Here is a 10394-nt window from a genome sequence, read left to right on the forward strand (position 1 = left end):
ACTCTCTGCTCAGGGGCGAGCAGGTGCTCGCACCTGTGAGCCCGCCACGTGCGCACGTGCGCAATGGGCGCTTTGGGCGCTTTGTAGGCGCACTTTGAACGGATGGCAGCCGTTGATCAACGTTGATCAAAGAAGTATGGTGGATCGCTTGTGATGCGATCTAGAGCGTTGGATCACAATAAGTCACGATCTGACGGCTTGGGATGAGACATGATCTGAAGCATCGGATCAATGGATCCAGATCCGATGGCTGATAGATCTGAGGGTCACAACTCTTAGATCTGATGGATGAGATTAAAGGGGCTATGTGAAGGGTTATAACTCTTCAGTCCGGACGGCCCAGATTAATCCACCCAAAGGTCACACCCCTCCCTAAAGCCTCTTCCTTCTGTATAAATAGAACCCTCCAGATTGGAATCAAATCACTCAACTTAATCTTCTCTTCCTCAAGTATTCACTCACTCATCTTGTGCATTCAAGAGTCCAAGAAGCCTACGAGAAGGTTCGCTGGTCTCGGAAGTCGGAGTGCTACGATTCCGAGACGATTGTCGTCGTTGTATCTTGGGGCCTAAATGGACCAAAATAACGTTGGTTATTCATTAAGGAAATGCAAGGGAGAATAGTCCCACATCGGAAATTTCCGATGTGCATTCCTTACTTATTAATGATGTTGAGTTATTGGAGTTAACTCATAAAAAGTACCAGGTACTCTCTGCTCAGGGGCCTGTGGCGGGCTCACAGGTGCGAGCACCTGCTCGCCCCTGAGCAGAGAGTACCTGGTACTTTTCTGAGTTAACTCCAATAACTCAACATCATTAATAAGTAAGGAATGCACATCGGAAATTTCCGATGTGGGACTATTCTAATAACAAATGACATTAATTTCTCATTCACCCTTAATCGGTTTTGAGCAAATTAATAGTCTAAATCTATCTACGCGAAACGTAGATTTCAATTTTGAAGTCAATTACGACTTTCAACAATTGATGGCTTCCGATTTTTCCTCCTCAAAATCGTATTGGTCTATTTAGGCCCCAATATCCAACAATCCCCCACATGAATGGAAATTAATGTAATGCGTGTATGCATGCTGACACTTTACAAGAGTCCAATCGATAAGTCACTGCATCGGGAGAGGTAGCTTGTGGCTTTGAACCTTCCGTAGTGGAATGCTATCGAGTATACTAGGCTGCGCAGTGAACGTGATGTCTTGAACTGCTCAGCTGTTTGTGTATACTAAGACAATAACACCCACACAAAGACCTATCTCACCTACTTTAGGTTCTCATGGTTGGTTCCGTTTTGGCCATGGACACCATCTTGGATTCATGAGTGTTTCATTGAAGCGACCTGTCTTCACACTCACATAGGTGACACTTCTATCAAGAGTATCCTACCATACTCCACCTTATAAGGTATAGAAGTCACTAAAAGCATAAGCTTAACCTCACTACATGAGGTAGGACAGCATAAATTCATCCTAGGATTGGGATAGAGATAAACTATCTCTTGTGCTGAACCACAACTTCTGAAACTTTGTTGTCCCATTAAACCAAGGTCTTGGGATCTCCAGTCAACAAGGTTGGGTTTTCCACTTCAGTCGTTTTCAGTTGTAGATTTTTTAATCCCATTCCTCTTGATGAGCAGTATACTTGATCTCGACTCAACCCTTTCGTAAGAGGATCTGCCAAATTATCTTTGGACTTAACATAGTCGATTGCAATCACTCCATTCGAGATCAACTGCCTAATGGTATTATGTCTACGACGTATATGTCTTGACTTCCCATTATACATACTACTCTGTGCCCTTCCAATCGCCGATTGACTATCACAGTGGATCAGTACGGCAGGTACAGGTTTTTCCAGCTCGGAATATCTTCCAAGAAGTTCCGCAGCCATTCAGCTTCCTCAGCTGCTTTGTCTAGTGCTATAAACTCGGATTCCATAGTTGACCGAGCAATGCACGTCTGCTTAGTGGATTTCCAAGATACTGCTCCCCCACCGATCGTGAATACATATCCACTAGTGGATTTGGAGTCTTTTGTATCTGATATCCAATTAGCATCACAATATCCCTCCAACACAGCGGGATATTTTCCATAATGTAATCCATAGTTCATAGTATATTTCAAATATCTAAGAACTCGCATCAATGCCTTCCAATGGGCGTCGTTTGGATTACTGGTGAAACGACTCAGCTTGTTGACCGTACAGGCAATATCCGGACGTGTGCAGTTTGTAAGATACATCAAACTGCCTATTATCCGAGAGTATTCCAACTGCGATATGGTCTCACCATGGTTTTTCGCTAAGTGTTGACTTAGATCCATAGGTGTTTTTACAGTAGAAAGATCGTACGCATTGAATCTTTTCAATACTGATTCTACATAATGGGATTGTGTTAGAACTATCCCCTCTGATGTCCTGAGAATTTTAATTCCCAATATAACATCTGCTTGACCCATATCTTTCATATCGAAATTTTTGGTCAACATTTTCTTTGTAGTCATGATTACATCATGATTACTGCCCATTATTAGCATGTCGTCTACGTACAGACAGACGATTATATAGCCTTTGGGTGTGTCTTTGACATAAATGCATTTGTCACATTCATTTATTCTGAATTCGTTTGACAGCATTACTTTGTCAAATTTTTCGTGCCATTGTTTAGGCGCTTGCTTAAGTCCGTATAACGACTTAACAAGTCGACACACCTTTTTCTCATTTCTTAGAGCTATGAACCCTTCGGGTTGCTCCATATAAATTTCTTCTTCCAACTCACCATTTAAGAACGCAGTCTTAACATCCATTTGATGTATTTCAAGGTCATACAGTGCTGCAATGGCTATTAGCACTCGTATGGACGTAATCCTTGTCACCGGTGAGTAGGTGTCGAAGTAATTAAGGCCTTCCTCTTGCTTGTACCCTTTGGCTACAAGTCTGGCCTTATACTTGTCAATTGATCCATCAGCTTTATACTTGCGTTTTAGTATCCACTTACAACCTAATGGTTTATTACCAAAAGGAAGGTCTACTAATTCCCAAGTATGATTATTCATGATAGACTCAATCTCACTATTGACAGCTTCTTTCCACATTGGAGCATCGGGACTAGAGAGAGCCTCACTTAATGTTCTTGGTTCCATTTCGACATGAAAGTCATGTAATCGCCCGAACGATTTCTCAACTCTAGCCCGTTTGCTACGACGTGGCTCTTTGTTTTGATCGTCAATAGTTCTTTTATAACAGCTAAGTTCGATAACGACATTCTCGTTTGAACTTCCGTTGTTATCATTTTCAACATTTCCCTTCTTATTTGGGAATACGTTTTCAAAGAATATTGCATTCCGAGATTCTATGGTTGTTCCCACATGAATATCAGGAATGTCTGATTTGTGAACTAGGAAACGATATGCACTACTATTATGGGCATATCCGACAAATACCGCATCGAAAGTTTTAGGTCCGATCTTTACTTGCTTTGGTTTAGGTACTTCGACCTTTGCCAAGCACCCCCACACTTTCAGGTATTTGTACGATGGCTCGCGGCCTTTCCATAGTTCATAAGGAGTTTTATCACTTTTCTTATGAGGGATTTTGTTGAGAATGTGATTTGCCGATAATATTGCTTCCCCCCACAAGTTTTGAGGTAAGCCTGAATTTATCAACAAGGCATTCATCATCTCTTTTAGTGTCCGATTTTTACGTTCGGCAACACCGTTCGATTGAGGTGAGTAAGGTGCCGTTGTTTGATGAATAATGCCGATTCTGAACAAAATTCATTAAACGGTGCACCATATTCTCCACCTCTATCGCTACGAATTATTTTAATTCGTTTGTCAAGTTGATTTTCAACCATTTTATAAGTTCTAAATGCCTCTAGGGCTTCGTCTTTACTTCTTAAAAGAAAGACATAACAGAACTTTGTGCAGTCATCGATAAAAGTAATAAAATACTTTTTACCTCCTCTAGTTTGCACAAATTTCAATTCGCATAGATCACTATGTGTTAACTCTAGAGGAGTCGTTGACCTTTCCACCGAATGAAAAGGTAGTTTCATCATTTTTGCTTCCACGCACACTTCACATTTGTGTGTTCCGTCAACATTGACGTTTGGTAATAAATTTAATTTGACGAGACGTTTAAGAGTATTATTATGCACATGTCCGAGTCGATCATGCCACAAATTAAAACACTCAATAACATAGCTGGAAGCATTTATTTTATTACTATCAATATTTCGGAGTACAGGCATTACAAACATTTTGAATAGACCCTTTTCTAGGTATCCCTTTCCTACGAAGATATTATTCTTCGTAAGTACAAAGTTGTCTGACTGGAACACTAGCCTAAATCCGGCCTTAACTAGTGCCGCTCCAGAAACTAGGTTCTTACTGATGTCGGGAACATGGAGTACATCAATGAGTGTTAGCTCCTTTCCGGACGTCATCTTCAGAACAACTTTTCCGAGTCCGACAATTGGCGACGTCGTGGAATTACCCATATAGAGCTTCCTGCCATTTATCGGAGTATACTTGGAGAACATCGCCTTATATGAACAGATATGACGAGTTGCTCCAGTATCAATGAACCACTGCTTCGGGTTGGTATCCACCAAGTTGGCTTCAAATACAACCGCAGTGAGATCCAAGTCCTCAAGAGAGGTTGCGACGTGGTTCGCAGCATCCTTTGGCCCCTTGGTTGGCTTCTTCGGGCGTCTGCAGTCCTTGGACAGGTGTCCTGCCTTTCCACAGTTGTAGCAGGATCCCTTGAACTTCTTCGCTTGTGCCTTCTTCTTGAACTGTTTAGGCTTTTTAGCGTTCGGCTCGACCAGGTTGGACATATCGTCTATAGTCCGCTTGGTTCCTCTGTAGTCGGATAACTTTCGATTATCCTCCTCTATTCGTAGCCTCAGGATCAGGTCTTGCAGCCCTATATCCTTTTGCTTGTGCTTTAGGTAATTCTTGAAATCCTTCCATGACGGAGGGAGCTTCTCAATTACCGCAGCAACTGCGAATGACTCGTTCAGCTTCATTCCTTCGGCGTCCAGATCATGCAGTATTAATTGCATATCTTGGACTTGAGATGAGACGCTCTTTGAGTCCACCATCTTGAAATCCAGAAACCGGCCGACAATGAATTTCTTCAGTCCGGCATTTTCGGTCTTGTATTTCTTCTCAAGCGATTCCCACAAAGATTTCGCTGTCTCCAATGAACAATACACGTTATACAACGTGTTGTCCAAGGCGTTGAGAATGTAGTTGCGACACAGAAAATCTCCGTGCGTCCACGTATCACAAGCAGCCTTGCTACCGTCCGTAGCGACTGGCGGGTCTTCACGCAAAAACCGTACAAGGTTTAGCGTTGTTAAGTAGAACAACATCTTCTGCTGCCATCTTTTGAAGTCGGCTCCGGTGAATTTCTCCGGCTTTTCTCCGTGCGGAATGGATGTCGGAACGGCCGTCGGAACAGCGGTCGGAATGGCGGTTGGAACGTCGTTGGTAGCCATATCAGTTTGTACGGAATATCGTTTACGACTGTTGTCTCCGGTAAATTCCGGAGTATGCAAACTGATCGTCGAGGAGGTAAAAAGTATTTTATTACTTTTATCGATGACTGCACAAAGTTCTGTTATGTCTTTCTTTTAAGAAGTAAAGACGAAGCCCTAGAGGCATTTAGAACTTATAAAACAGAAGTTGAAAATCAACTTGACAAACGAATTAAAATAATTCGTAGCGATAGAGGTGGAGAATATGGTGCACCGTTTAATGAATTTTGTTCAGAATCTGGCATTATTCATCAAACAACGGCACCTTACTCACCTCAATCGAACGGTGTTGCCGAACGTAAAAATCGGACACTAAAAGAGATGATGAATGCCTTGTTGATAAATTCAGGCTTACCTCAAAACTTGTGGGGGGAAGCAATATTATCGGCAAATCACATTCTCAACAAAATCCCTCATAAGAAAAGTGATAAAACTCCTTATGAACTATGGAAAGGTCGCGAGCCATCGTACAAATACCTGAAAGTGTGGGGGTGCTTGGCAAAGGTCGAAGTACCTAAACCAAAGCAAGTAAAGATCGGACCTAAAACGTTCGATGCGGTATTTGTCGGATATGCCCATAATAGTAGTGCATATCGTTTCCTAGTTCACAAATCAGACATTCCTGATATTCATGTGGGAACAACCATAGAATCTCGGAATGCAATATTCTTTGAAAACGTATTCCCAAATAAGAAGGGAAATGTTGAAAATGATAACAACGGAAGTTCAAACGAGAATGTCGTTACCGAACTTAGCTGTTATAAAAGAACTATTGACGATCAAAACAAAGAGCCACGTCGTAGCAAACGGGCTAGAGTTGAGAAATCGTTCGGGCCAGATTACATGACTTTCATGTCAGAAATGGAACCAAGAACATTAAGTGAGGCTCTCTCTAGTCCCGATGCTCCAATGTGGAAAGAAGCTGTCAATAGTGAGATTGAGTCTATCATGAATAATCATACTTGGGAATTAGTAGACCTTCCTTTTGGTAATAAACCATTAGGTTGTAAGTGGATACTAAAACGCAAGTATAAAGCTGATGGATCAATTGACAAGTATAAGGCCAGACTTGTAGCCAAAGGGTACAAGCAAGAGGAAGGCCTTAATTACTTCGACACCTACTCACCGGTGACAAGGATTACGTCCATACGAGTGCTAATAGCCATTGCAGCACTGTATGACCTTGAAATACATCAAATGGATGTTAAGACTGCGTTCTTAAATGGTGAGTTGGAAGAAGAAATTTATATGGAGCAACCCGAAGGGTTCATAGCTCCAAGAAATGAGAAAAAGGTGTGTCGACTTGTTAAGTCGTTATACGGACTTAAGCAAGCGCCTAAACAATGGCACGAAAAATTTGACAAAGTAATGTTGTCAAACGAATTCAGAATAAATGAATGTGACAAATGCATTTATGTCAAAGACACACCCAAAGGCTATATAATCGTCTGTCTGTACGTAGACGACATGCTAATAATGGGCAGTAATCATGATGTAATCATGACTACAAAGAAAATGTTGACCAAAAATTTCGATATGAAAGATATGGGTCAAGCAGATGTTATATTGGGAATTAAAATTCTCAGGACATCAGAGGGGATAGTTCTAACACAATCCCATTATGTAGAATCAGTATTGAAAAGATTCAATGCGTACGATCTTTCTACTGTAAAAACACCTATGGATCTAAGTCAGCACTTAGCGAAAAACCATGGTGAGACCATATCGCAGTTGGAATACTCTCGGATAATAGGCAGTTTGATGTATCTTACAAACTGCACACGTCCGGATATTGCCTGTACGGTCAACAAGCTGAGTCGTTTCACCAGTAATCCAAACGACGCCCATTGGAAGGCATTGATGCTAGTTCTTAGATATTTGAAATATACTATGAACTATGGATTACATTATGGAAAATATCCCGCTGTGTTGGAGGGATATTGTGATGCTAATTGGATATCAGATACAAAAGACTCCAAATCCACTAGTGGATATGTATTCACGATCGGTGGGGGAGCAGTATCTTGGAAATTCACTAAGCAGACGTGCATTGCTCGGTCAACTATGGAATCCGAGTTTATAGCACTAGACAAAGCAACTGAGGAAGCTGAATGACTGCGGAACTTCTTGGAAGATATTCCGAGCTGGGAAAAACCTGTACCTGCCGTACTGATCCACTGTGATAGTCAATCGGCGATTGGAAGGGCACAGAGTAGTATGTATAATGGGAAGTCAAGACATATACGTCGTAGACATAATACCATTAGGCAGTTGATTTCAAATGGAGTGATTGCAATCGACTATGTTAAGTCCAAAGATAATTTGGCAGATCCTCTTACGAAAGGGTTGAGTCGAGATCAAGTATACTGCTCATCAAGAGGAATGGGATTAAAAAATCTACAACTGAAAACGACTGAAGTGGAAAACCCAACCTTGTTGACTGGAGATCCCAAGACCTTGGTTCAATGGGACAACAAAGTTTCAGAAGTTGTGGTTCAGCACAGGAGATAGTTTATCTCTATCCCAATCCTAGGATGAATTTATGCTGTCCTACTTCATGTAGTGAGGTTAAGCTTATGCTTTTAGTGACTTCTATACCTTATAAGGTGGAGTATGGTAGGATACTCTTGATAGAAGTGTCACCTATGTGAGTGTGAAGACAGACCGCTTCAATGAAACACTCATGAATCCAAGATGGTGTCCATGGCCAAAACGGAACCAACCATGAGAACCTAAAGTAGGTGAGATAGGTCTTTGTGTGGGTGTTATTGTCTTAGTATACACAAACAGCTGAGCAGTTCAAGACATCACGTTCACTGCACAGCCTAGTATACTCGATAGCATTCCACTACGGAAGGTTCAAAGCCACAAGCTACCTCTCCCGATGCAGTGACTTATCGATTGGACTCTTGTAAAGTGTCAGCATGCATACACGCATTACATTAATTTCCATTCATGTGGGGGATTGTTGGATATTGGGGCCTAAATGGACCAATACGATTTTGAGGAGGAAAAATCGGAAGCCATCAATTGTTGAAAGTCGTAATTGACTTCAAAATTGAAATCTACGTTTCGCGTAGATAGATTTAGACTATTAATTTGCTCAAAACCGATTAAGGGTGAATGAGAAATTAATGTTCAAAGTCGGCCCAAAATAACGTTGGTTATTCATTAAGGAAATGCAAGGGAGAATAGTCCCACATCGGAAATTTCCGATGTGCATTCCTTACTTATTAATGATGTTGAGTTATTGGAGTTAACTCAGAAAAGTACCAGGTACTCTCTGCTCAGGGGCGAGCAGGTGCTCGCACCTGTGAGCCCGCCACCCGCCACGTGCGCACGTGCGCAATGGGCGCTTTGTAGGCGTACTTTGCACTTTGTACTTTGCACTTTGTACTTTGCACTTTGCACTTTGCACTTTGCACTTCGCACCGTCGCGAGGAGCTTAAATTTATGCTCCAGGTGACATTGCAGTGCCTACATGGCACTCGGGTGACGTGTCAGGCTAGTACCTGACATGGCAGTGCCTATGTGGCATCCTCGTGGGCAAAGGGAGATGACTGGACAGTTGGTTGGGCGAACGGATGGCAGCCGTTGATCAACGTTGATCAAAGAAGTATGGTGGATCGCTTGTGATGCGATCTAGAGCGTTGGATCACAATGAGTCACGATCTGACGGCTTGGGATGAGACATGATCTGAAGCATCGGATCAATGGATCCAGATCCGATGGCTGATAGATCTGAGGGTCACAACTCTTAGATCTGATGGATGAGATTAAAGGGGCTATGTGAAGGGTTATAACTCTTCAGTCCGGACGACCCAGATTAATCCATCCAAAGGTCACACCCCTCTCTAAAGCCTCTTCCTTCTGTATAAATAGAACCCTCCAGATTGGAATCAAATCACTCAACTTAATCTTCTCTTCCTCAAGTATTCACTCACTCATCTTGTGCATTCAAGAGTCCAAGAAGCCTACGAGAAGGTTCGCTGGTCTCGGAAGTCGGAGTGCTACGATTCCGAGACGATTGTCGTCGTCGTATCTTGGGAACGAATTGCAACAATCCGTTAAGCACCGTAGCGGAGCAATATCGTTTACGGAGATAGTGTCGAACACTAGCCTCGACGATCAGTTTGCATACTCCGGAATTTACCGGAAACAACAGTCATCCTTCTCGCTGTCCCTTGGACTGCAACATACTGGTGGAATATAATTTTCCGAGAGCAAGGGGATGCTCAAGCACACCCTCACTCCCCCATAGATCCGCCACTAGCACTCATTGCCCATTGCTTGATAGATAACCCCGGGTTGACATGAGGTTGAACGTACTTTTTGTACTTTAAAAGATGATCCTTTTACATACATTGATAGAGATAAATGATCTTCACATATTTTATAAATAGAAGTTATTCATCCCACTAATATATATAAAGGGATTATCTTCTAGATAGTAGTGTCCTTTAGTCTGACATTGAAAGTCAAAATCTTCTTTATGGTCGATTGACTCTTCAGGTCTTGATGTGCCTTCCCCGCATTCCATATACCAATTAATTGTGAGGAGTGAAGAAAGGAATAAATAGCAAATTCTTCCATTCATTAAGTCGTCTTCAAATTTATTACACGCATATCCTACTTATTTAAAAAAATTACGAAATAAAAAACCGAATGGTACAACATATAATTAATTCTACTAATTTATTACAAGCTGACCATAAATTAATCATGGCAGTATGGAATTTCAAGAACGAAAGTGACTATATGGCAGAGGAATAGCGAGATCGTCAACGGCGCCCCAATAAGACTCATCTCTGGCCAACGCGAACACATTGACAGGACTCGGG

The sequence above is a fragment of the Zingiber officinale genome, chromosome 1B (genome assembly GCF_018446385.1).
Source record: "Zingiber officinale cultivar Zhangliang chromosome 1B, Zo_v1.1, whole genome shotgun sequence".
Taxonomy (NCBI): Eukaryota; Viridiplantae; Streptophyta; class Magnoliopsida; order Zingiberales; family Zingiberaceae; genus Zingiber; species Zingiber officinale.